The sequence below is a fragment of the Oryzias latipes genome, chromosome 15, assembly GCF_053564925.1.
Source record: "Oryzias latipes strain Hd-rR chromosome 15, Olatipes_Hd-rR_3.1".
Taxonomy (NCBI): Eukaryota; Metazoa; Chordata; class Actinopteri; order Beloniformes; family Adrianichthyidae; genus Oryzias; species Oryzias latipes.
This window is the reverse complement of record NC_136251.1, coordinates 7,949,075-7,960,865: the sequence shown is the minus strand read 5'-3', so window position 1 is coordinate 7,960,865 and position 11,791 is coordinate 7,949,075. Positions and strand designations below refer to the sequence as shown.

Here is an 11,791-nt window from a genome sequence, read left to right as displayed (position 1 = left end):
CCGGCCCAGAACATTGGCTGTTGAATTATATTATGTGCCAAGCAATCTAAGAGTGTTGCAGACCAAACAATTCCCTTTGCAGAAGCCGGCAGGACCTTGCCATGAGGACACCATGCCCTTTGCTTAGAATTCTCAAACATGGGCACCAAGCTTAACTCTGCACGTCTTTAGTTTTCAGTGGTTTCTTTTTCTTTGTCGATATAGCTTTCACAATATTTTTTAATGAGACTAGATAAAGACTAAACGTGTTGTAGTTTTGAAGCATCAGAGTTGCAATTGAGATATAAGGGTAAAACAAAAAACATTTGTATTTAAACTGAGGTTCTCTGAGTCTCATCCTGCCTTGATGCCTCAAACCCTTATTTTGGGATAGGTCTACATGCACAGGAGAAAAGCTATTGTTAAAACAATCCTGTGACCTACCGAATGATTTCTGATGAATTTCAACACGGTATGGCCTTACATTCACTGAGAGAAGCAAGTAATGTGGTAAAAAAAAAAAAACTATGCTGTTAAAAGAACATCAAGTAGATTTAAACTGGTAACACTTATTCACTATCTCAGCAGCCTAAATTCCTTCTCATTACAATATATACATATGTCACAAAAAATAAATAAATAAAACTGTTAATAGAAATATGCACAACATAAGGTGTTGTAAAAAGGGGCGGGATCATACAATATCTTTCTTCTACCCACTCCTTTTCAAACATATTGTTATGTTTTATCTGTCTATTTTTAACTTTTGTGTTTATTTTTATTTTGTCTTTGCGTTTGAAAGAAAAAAAAAAGTCTATGAAAGTCCTGGTTCTGAAGTCATTCTTTTATTGTTTATTTTTTGGTTTTATCTCACTTGAAACATTTGGTAGTCATGTGTACCGCTAGTGTGAATCCAGTTTTATTGCTTTGCAGTCATTGCCGAATGGGCATTGCCATTCTGGATGATGTTGAAGTGCTGGTGCTTGTGTGCTTAAATGAAAAGGCCAGGACCCCATCAAAGTATATTTTAAATATACATTGAAATGGTGAAGTACCTTAAGATCTACCCCCAATTCAACTGTGTAACCCTTGTGCTATCCTAGATACCTTATCATTGGGAGTGGGGTCATCTAGACCCACTAGACAGTGCGCTGAACTTTTTTGCTTCAATGATTTGTGATCTTCACTGGCGTCCATGGATTACATGATCTTTCCACCTTTATCCACCTTTGTCATGGTGGAGAACACGTCAATGTAAGGGTGGGGTCATCTAAGATAGCACAAGGGTTAATCACAAATTAGAGAAAACGTTTTGGATATGGGTAGTTTAGTATTGGTCTATTGTTGGTTAAGTTAAACTGGTTTACACTTAACCCTTCTGCTATCTTATGGGGTTCAGATGACCCCACCCTTACCTTGACGAGTTCTCCACCATGACAAAGGTGGATAAAGGTGGAGAGGATTTCATGTAATCCAGGGAAACCAGTGAAGATCAAGAATCATTGAAAGAAAAAGAAAAAAAGATTCAGCGCACTGTCTTGTGAGGTCCAGATGACCCAACTCCCACCTTAACGTGCCTTGGATGGCACAAGGGTTAAGTGAATGTAGACTAACCGAATTCAGTTATGAACAGCCTGTGGGTCAGCTGGAAAATGGATGCATTTTAGTTTTTGAGCTGAGCTGAAAGAGGAGTTAAATCTGTTTTGTTTTTGTTTTTTAGTAATGATGAACACACTTCTGGTTCTGCTTCAGTTATTCCCGCGATCATTTTGGTTTGATCGATTTTACCCCGTCCTCTGCAACATTTATGCACCAGTAATCTTAAATCCTACCAGGTGCAGCTGCGCCGAAGCCCAGTAATTAATGACAGTTGTCCTGCTTAAATTCAGGCGGTCCATTTTGGAAGAGAACATTTTCTGCGGAAAGTTCTTCCGTCGCCACCTGAAAATATCCCCTAAAACCTATTAAACCCAGGAGCTGAAAACTCCTGTTCCAGATGCTTTGTCAGATTCTCCTTGTGGTCTTTTGCTTTACCCAGAGAAATCAGTGTTGCTTTCTCAGAAAGGATGTGGATCCATCCAAACAACACTCAGTGATTGTTGTTAGTGCCATGACGACTCAGTATAGCTAGCATTACAGGAGAGCACACCCATACTGCTGGTTGAAGACACCACTAAAGCAGAACATGTTAAAAATGGCAGCTTCTCTGAAGACCTAAAGGGAAGTGATACCAGGAACTTGTTAAGAAATGTAAGAGTGTTAATTTATTTTACCCTACCTCATGTATCAGTACCATAGCTCCACAGAATTAAATAGAATAACATTTCAACATTTAAAAAAAAGCATTAATGTGATACAAGCTGGAAGAAGGCAACATCAAATCATACTACAATGATACAAAGGAACAAAGAAGCTTTTGGACAAAACCATACTGTTTAGCTGTGAAAAACCAACAGTCATTTCACCAGGAATATAAATTAAGTGTTACATTGGCTCACGTATTGACCTTGTGATGTTCTGTTTCAGCCGGAGCTATATGAAGGCTCAGTTTACACCCGCATTTTCCTCCATCTGTCTCGCAGTTTCTTTGTCTGTGGTTAGTTTGGCCTCTTAGGCTGACACACTGTCTGTTAGCTAGCTTAACACAGTTTTTTTTCCTATTTCCTGTTGCCATGCAGCTCACTGTTGCCTTTATTTTTATGTTTTCACTTTGGCCTTCCTCCATCTGACTGGTGTTTTTCATCTCTGGACCTCATGCCCTCAGCCCTGACCTGCCGAGCCCTCCAAAATGCCACCCCTCACTGAAAGAGGAGGCAAACAAAGCTGACACCATTGTTCCCTCTCTGTATGTGCTGTCTGCCTGTGAGTGCCTGCACGGGATTGTGTGAGCATGTGTGCCAGTGCTGGAGAGAGTGTGTGAAAAGTGGGTGGATGTGAACATGAATACATTCACTTGGACATAATGGTGTTTGTTCCTACATCTGTGTGGCTGACTCAGCTGGGCTTGTGTTTGTCGGTTGTTTATGCCAGGCCAACTTCTGACTCCTTTTCTTAAAAAAAAAAAAAAGAAAAACACCTGAAAGGTTACCTCATTATTATTGCTCCTAAAGCACTATTCCTGCTTGTATTAAACATGCATAAATGAGATTGTGAAAATTACACTGATGAGGAAAATAAACGTAAACAAATTTGCTTTTTAGGTTTTTTGGAAGGGGATAATAGGAAAAATGGAAAAATGAGTAGGCTGTTTTTTTATATTTTGTATAAACTACAAAAGACGCCGGTCTCCAAGAAGCGCTGGCTCTGACAGGTTCTCGCTAATTTTGACGCCGGTCTAAAGTGTCTTTTAAAATGGTGGGGCTGCTTCAAGAGCACCCCCCCCCCCCCCCCCCCCCCCAAGATATGGCCAAGATACACTTAGCTTTTAAACTTTGTGTGATGGCATAAGCTAAAAAAAAACTGCACAACAGTTGGGGGTAGATCCTAAACATATCAGAAAATGGCGCAAGCATTGAGAAAGAAAGAAGGAACAAGCAAACCAATTTCCTGGTGGAGATGCAAAAAAAGTGAGTGACGATTTGAAGAACTGGTTTGAACATGGACGTTTGGGCAAAGACGGAGTGTCTCCAGAAAAATGATCCGCAGGAAAGCGAAGAGGAAAGAAACATTCACTGCCAATGCTAATCAGATCATAATACAATATTCTCATCATTTTAATAAATCCTGAAATGTTCATCTGGTGGTGTTGTCTGCATTTCTTGACCAAAAATGAACCCATTAGTCATCACCACTGGAAGCCTGTCTTTAATAAACGCTGGGCCCGCTGCCAAATTTTTAGAATAAACGCCCAGGTTACTATTGAAAGATAAAGGGTACAGCGCATGTGTCAAAGTCAAGGCCTGCAGACCACATCCGGCCCGCTGTAATCTTATATAGTAATGGCATTAATGGCCCGGCGAAGTATAGCGCTAAAAACATTAACACGCTCATACCATGGTCACTTACAAAACAGATATTCAATCCGTTTTTAGTACTTTATTGGTGTTATTTTTTTTCTTTTAGATCCTTTTATTTTTATAAAAAGCGGACTATTTTTTTGTGATGGGTAATAAATAGCCGGCACCAAACTCGACTGCATTGGCAGAGGAAAGCGATATATATGTATATATGGTGATCGTCATGATGAGTTAAATAGAGCATCAGTTCAGAGAGAAAGTTCACCTCTTACTGCTTGTTTTTGTCCAGAAGATGAAGCAAAGTTTGTTTTAAAGAAGCCAGCGCAGTGATACACAACATTCATTTTTAAGCGTGCATTATCACTGTGGATTATCACTTTTTAATCCACACCCAGCAGCCAAACAGAATCAAGGATTCATCATGGTAAAAAAAGCGATAATGAACTTTTAATCGTAAGCGTTTGCCGTGTCAGCATTTTCAGAAACATCACATGGATGAGCACTGTCAAAGATGGCGGACAGTAATGTCAGTTGATATTACAACTGCTTTTGTGCGACTGTTTGCATGTGGAAGTTTGTGTGGGAGTTTGTGCGCACATCTGCATTTACAAAGCATTTTTGTTCATGATTTTGAGACATTTAAAACCATTTAGTTTTCTGAGGTTGAATTTATTATTTTCAGCTGCTCATAGTGTCACTTTAAAAAACAAAACAAAAAAACAATGATTAATGAATTTATATCACAGCCAGCTTGTACCTCAGATGAAGCTCTCCAAAATGAAAGAGAAAAAATGATTGAAACAGCATGCATCTCATTTGTGGTTACCGCTAGTTCAAACAAACTGACAGCAACTTCATTTGCACAAATTTCAGTACCGGCTGGCAAACAGCAGAACCGTTTTGAGTGCTAAACCTTAACAGTTTAATGGATTTTAGTTAGTCACCTTTTGTTTTTTCTATAGCTGACTTTTTTCCCTCATCTGTTGATGGAAAACACACAACTCTGAACCTCTACTCTACTGCACCTACGTATGCTGTGACATTCAGATCCCAAAAATACAGAAATGGTCCATCCTGGGCTTGGAATATCTTTGATCAATAAATAAAATCATTCATCAGACTAGAAACTACTAAAAGGTCCAACAGTGAACAATAACTTTACCAACATTTTTTACTAGTACTTAGGTGGCAATCCATATAGTCATTTAATCCAAACTGACAGCAGTGTTTCCAACAGACATGTTTTATTAAACTTGTCTTTCATCACTAGTGGAAATACCAAAACAACTCCCGCACATTAAATAACCGTTTAATGTGCTAGCATGACAGCTTCTCCGTCGTGCTAGCACACAGTCACAGGACATTACATAACTCATTTTCATAAAATTCTCAATTTTTTTAAATGTTATTTATATGTTTTTATTTTTAATTTCAACTGTGGACTATATTAAAAACTGAATTGTTTTTTAGAACTTATTTCAGTAAAATAATTTTAGCATTTTTTTTTTCATCTACAAAAACGATTGAGACTTTTATTTTGAGAACATTAAACCCTCTCCGACCCTTTACTTAAAGGTTCATTAACTCATGGTGACATAAGATACGCGTCCCGCGATCCGATACATATCGCGAAATTGTACCGAAACACATTTTCTTTTTTTGAATATTAATCGGCCTTTCACTGAATAAAATGGTAAAATTAATTTTATTTAATGATCACAATGTTAAGCACTGTAACTGTATCATATAAAAGTTTTATAAAAAGTTTTTTTACCCAAGCAAATTCATAGTTCTTTTACTTTAGTAAATTAAAATATATTTATTCTTAAAGGGAACAGTTAGCATTGTTTTCATTTTAGACATAACAGGCAACTATTAGTAAAAACTGTATGATGTTCATTGCTTGCCATTGATATGGTAATTGACCCAGTACCATAGTTTATCCCCCTACGGGAATTGAACCCTGGATTCCTGCATTGTAGCGTTTCACCTTACCAACCGAGCTACCCAGCCCCTTATATCTTTGTCAAATGCATCATATATACCCCCTGTATGAGTATACCCCCTGTTTATGGGTTGACCAGGCCAATAGGGGGTTGTAAAGAGGACAGGCTGCATCTGAAGAGGAGTAATGGCGTGTCTTTCGGTTCCCTTAAGGCTTGTGCGGCCACCTAAAGGGGCATTATTGTAGCCGGTTCCTTCCGCAGGTGCGTGCCACGACGGCAGAAACAAGAGCGAAGACAATAGAAAGGTTCAAGCCCTTTTATTTTTATATTGTCAAACCAAAGCAGCGGCACTGCAACCAAAAGATGATGACATACAATAATGTGACATACACAAAGAAAGAAACAGGTGAAGCATTAAACACACTAAACATATGAATGTGAGAACAAACACATACCAGAGACAGCAACTCCACGACACGACACACCGCAAAACCGGAAACGGCCAAGTGTTACATCCCACACACACACCTGCTCTCCTTATATATTGTATCACGCCCCCCCGAACCAAATCCCCATTGGTCACATTATGAAAATTGAACATATAATTATCTCGCGTGTGGTAAGCGTATCGTGAAGTATTTGTTATATCGTACAGGTGATCCTGTCGTACAGTGTCCCTTTATGCAGCACTCCAGGCATCAGTAAGGTGCAAGCACTGGCTTTTCTACTGATTGCACTCAATTGCTGCACACAGGGTTTGCAGATATGTAAGTCTCCATAAAATGCCCACACAAACTACATACACCCTGTCTAATTTCTAATTTCCAGTCAGCGCACATCAAACACACAACAGAGAAGCAGTTTGAAAGTCTGTTTTGATACAATCTGCTTGCTGTTTTGCCACACACACAGTGACATGATAAAGCTTCACCTGTAGGGCTGTAATGTCTGTGGGAAAAGCAGCTGGCCTCACTACGAACATTTTATCAAGTTCATTCATTCTTGTTTCATTCTTTTAATAGTATTTCATTGTTTTGTATCGGTAAGGTGACCTTGGGTGTCTAGAAAGGCACCATACAAATTAAATTCATTATTATTATTATTATTCGTCTAACCATTTTTTTCTCTAGACAAAACTTTGCCTTCTTGTTGTGATTTCCTAGTGTATTTTTTTTTCCAGGAGCTCAACATCCCACTTATTCATCTGTTCTCCAAACATGGAAAATGCCTCCACTTTTTGAGTTTTATCCAGTAGCTGAAGTGCAGCATTTTACCAAAGCTAGGGGGTCAAGCTGGCAAGTAGCAAGCGTGGATTTACACATTAAGTTGGGTTGGGTAGCTAAAAGCTGGAGAAAGGCTTCATTTCCAGAGGAGCTCCAGGTTCAGATGTGATGGGAGGTGGGGGCACCAGAGAAAGGTTGCAGGTGAATTTTGTCATTGAGAATGTGCAGCAGTGAACACATGTGTTTTCAGAGCAAAGATGAAATAGAAGAGAAGTGACAGGCTTAAATGTGTTGTTCAATAAAGAGTGCAAAATCTTTTTATTGCCTTTCTTGGAGCAAATAAGCCCAGAGAAATAACTGGATTTAGCTTGGGTAATAGAATCTTTGCAGAGAAAAAGCTGTGATTTATTCATTTCGTTATGGATGGTGAGGCCAGAATTTTTGCAGATACATTCAGGCTGTTGTCCTTTAGCTTTCAGATAATGACGTTTAGGGGTGTTCAACAGGGCAGTAAGAGAAAATAAGACAGACCCCGAATTCACAAAAGTTAGGGAATTAAAGAGAAATTTGAGATCATTATTACAAGAAACTATGAAAAATGAAAAACTCAGATGGAATTTGTGTAAGACAAATAGGCAGAAGTTTACATTACATGAGATGAATAATTGGTTAAAGCATGAAGCAAAGTGTATTGAGTGAAGAACTGGTATTGTCCATATGTGTTTTCAAGACACATTTAAATGTACTGAAGACAGGAGAAGAGAAGAGAAGAGAAGAGAAGAGAAGAGAAGAGAAGAGAAGAGACGAGAAGAGAAGAGAAGAGAAGAGAAGAGAAGAGAAGAGAAGAGAAGAGACGAGAAGAGAAGAGAAGAGAAGAGAAGAGAAGAGAAGAGAAGAATTTTGAACTTTCATGGTTCATTTTTCAGTCAACACTTACTCTGTATGACAGAAATCACACGGATCAACCTCAAAGCCAAATTTACTCCTCAACGTCTCTGCCAATGGGCAATAATTGTTTATAATTTTGAACTGCATTTCTTTCATTTTGGGGAGCACTGGCCATTTTATGAATTTCCATAGTTGATTAACCGATGTGAGAAACTCGAGCTTGCAGTCATTGAGGAAATCCTGGGTAACTGTCATGGTGCCTCTGTCAGACTCCTCCCCTTTACTCCTCTGCTCTTTTCGGACGTGACCAGCTGACTCCACTCATCTCATCAACCGCCGCTTTTTAAGGAGTTCCACCACCAGTATTCGACGCCAGTTCGTTGTTCCTCAACGGTGCACAGTCTGGTCAAGTTTATTCTCTCGTTTCATGTCTTTTGCTCTCGCTAATCTTACCACGCCTCGCCCACAGGTAGAGGTAAGATCTTAAGCCCGAGCCCGCGTCAGAACCCGACCCGACCCGAAATTCGGGCACTAAATGAAAGTCATTACGTTCGGGTCGGCTTCTCTCTCGCTGACTTTTTTAATACATATATTGTAATGGCTGCAAAGAAGCTCCTTTTGTCAGACAGCTCTTTATTAATCCTGTACATCAGAACGGTTACCGCACGAACTGAAAGGCACAGCCAGCTTCTTCTTACTCAGAGGGAGAACGTTCACCGAAAGCACACACACACACACAGGTAGACCCCGCCCCCCAGTCACCAGCCCACCGTTGATTGACATACACTGTGGTCCAGCAACTGGCAGAAAGAGGGGGGCGCCGGCCACCCGCAGCTCTGCGCACGTGTCGTGAATGTAATCTTCCCTCCGCAAGTCCGCATCTATTTTGTTTAGGTATCCCCGATATGGATCAAGGATAAACTTAAGACAGGGGAACGTAAAAGGCAAACACGCACCGCCGCAGCTGCAGTATTTCTCCACGTAATGAAGCGAGTGGGCATCAAGATCTCTCTTTCACTCTTTGTCTGGCCTCTTATTCTGTGTTCCAGAGTTATTTCATTGTGCAAATGCATTTATCATGATCATAAAAATATGTAGATTATTTTAACTTTAAAAATCTGGCGTTTTTTTCTGCCCAAAATACTATGGGATAAATTGAAATTTCAGGTTTGCTTCGGGCTCGGGGCTGCAAATCAAGTTAATTGGTCGGGTTTGGGGCGTGTTGGGCTTTAATGCCCGCAGGCCTGGGTCGGGTTGGGCTGGATTTTTTAGACCCGATCTTACCCACAGGGTAACTCTTCCTCGGGTATTTACCTGCTTTCCATGGTCAGCTCTGGTCCCAAGTCAAGCCGCCTCCCTACTGCCTCACTGCTCTGGAAATCCTCCTGCCGAATCCCTCCAGCCGTGCTGAACTTTCAAGCCAAGGACTCAAATTCAGGCCCTCGGACTCATCCTGTCAAGCCTACGAACAACTAATACTTACCTATAATTGAATCTCTCATACTTACCTCTCGCCTCCTCAGTTTCTTCCGGGTTCCAGCATCTGGGTCTGTCAAGTTAGACAAATCATGACCGTAACGTGTCCTTGGCTAGACAGTAAGCAGTTGTTGAGGGGACCCAAGTTGATTGCAGTGAGGTTGTGTTCAACAGAAACATCAGCCAACCTCATGAGGGTGGTGAAGTTGCAACTGCCCCTACGGGTGGCCCACACAACGTGGACTGCTGATAGATCGAAAATGTTCATCCACAATTAACACACACAGTGTTGTTAGCGAAAGGTCATGGCAAACCCTTATACAACATGCAAGGACAAGTAAGGGTGAAGTGAATAAGATGCAAGTCGTACGGATTTTTTTCAAGCCCCCTAAAACCTGCGCCTGTTAGTGCTGTCCAAGTGATAAGTGTAAACTTCTTTCGTAGGTGTTAGAAATGAGGAAGTTAGACTACCAGCATGTAGTTTGTGTGGGCACCCTACGAGTGTCATACAGGGACTTACCCATACACCCCATGCATGCAGCATTTGCGTGCGATCAGTAAGAAGCCAGTACTTACACATTACCACCTACTGGAGTGTGCGTAAGGGCATCGTATGAGAGCAACTTCCTTATATATTCTTTGCGATACACTTACAGCGGGGAAAATAAGTATTGAACACGTCAACATTTCTCTCAAAAAACACATTTCTAATCGAGCTATTGACACGGAATTTTCACCAGATGTCGGCATCAACCCAAGTAATGCACACATAGAAAGAAATCCAAACATTTATGTCCATAAATGAAGTTATGTGTAATAAAGTGAAATGCCACAGGGAATAAGTATTGAACACATGAAGAAAAGGAGAGGTAAAAAGGTCTGGCAAGCCAAGAAAGCAACTGGAGTTTGTCAGTATTCAGAAGGTTAACCTGCCCCCTACTAGTGCCAAGTAATATCAGCTGGTATAGTCCTGATTGATGCCTTTTAAAAAGGTTTCTTACCAGCAAGGTGTTAGACAAGAATCATTGCATGATGGGTAAAAGCAAAGAGCTTTCCAAAGACCTACGCAACCTTATTGTTGCAAAACACACTAAAAGGATTGGTTACAGGCGCATTTCTAAACTTCTGAAAGTTCCAGTGAGTACCATTGGGGCCATCATCCGGAAGTGGAAAGAACACGGCATTACCATAAACCTGCCACGGCCAGGTGCTCCTCGCAAGATTTCAGACAGAGGAGTCAGAACAATCATCAGAAGGGTTCTCCAACAGCCCAGGACCACTCGTGGAGAGCTTCAGAAAGACCTGGAATCAGCAGGTACCGTTGTTTCAAAGAAAACAATAAGTAATTCACATCTGGTGAAAATTTCATGTCAATAGCTCGATTAGAAATATGTTTTTTGAGAGAAATGTTGATGTGTTCAATACTTATTTTCCCCGCTGTACCACACGCACAATGGTACATTCCATTTACATGACGTCTCTTGAGTTGGCTGTACGAGCCATAAGGGAACTGCAAGACACGCCTGCACTCCCTTTAAAATACGGCCGCTCCTCTCTACGACCCTCTACAGGCCCGGACAATCCATAAATCTGCAGCACCGTATGGGTAGACCCCCTTACGTTACTAAGGCTTTGCATGCTGTAGTCAACCAAACAATAGCATTCTTTTGTATTTGCTTAGGTACAAATTCCAGTACCAGAAGAGTGGTTCCAGAGAAGTTCAACAGCCATGTAGTTGCCAATAAATAAATAAAGAGGTGTACTAGCGAATGAAATCTAATGTGCTTTAGATTTTATCTGTCAATTCATGCAATAATATGCTTTAAAAAATGCAATCAAAAATTATTTTACACCTGAACTAGAATGGGTTTACTCAGACAAAATGTAACTTATAGGTGGCAGTAATGCTGAAATAAAGTAAAAATGGATTTATGAAAAATTGCTCACTCCAATCTCTGACTTCTGCCAGGCAGAGGAAGGAATTGTGTTTGTGAGGGTTCATTCATCTTTTTTCACCTGCTGTATTTCAGAGGGGAGGTGCACCGGCTGTTAGCCACCCATGAATACAGATGAGCGGCGTGTTGTGATGTGGCTGGGGGTTCGTGACGAGGTTCTGCAGAGAACTAACCCACCACATAATGAGTGATCCTTATCAGCCCAGCAAGATGCAGACAAGCTTAAGTGAGAGGCCAAAACACACACAGACACACGATCCATCTTCTCCCTGCCGTCATCCTCCTGGCTTTAGGAGACACTCTGAAGGTTCCTCTAAATCATCTGGCTGCTGCAATGTTTTGGAAAACCAAATCAAAAACAGAGTTTC

The 11,791-nt window shown here is 40.7% G+C and overlaps 1 long non-coding RNA gene across 1 annotated transcript; it reads right to left on the bottom strand.

Annotated features, from left to right (window-relative positions):
- Positions 1 to 6,181: 6,181 nt before the first annotated feature.
- LOC144984210 (uncharacterized) lies at positions 6,182 to 6,868 on the bottom strand. The gene is made up of 2 exons (XR_013647944.1): positions 6,337 to 6,868; positions 6,182 to 6,231 (listed from the first exon to the last, which is right to left on the bottom strand). It is a non-coding gene; the product is annotated as an uncharacterized LOC144984210 (long non-coding RNA).
- Positions 6,869 to 11,791: the final 4,923 nt, after the last annotated feature.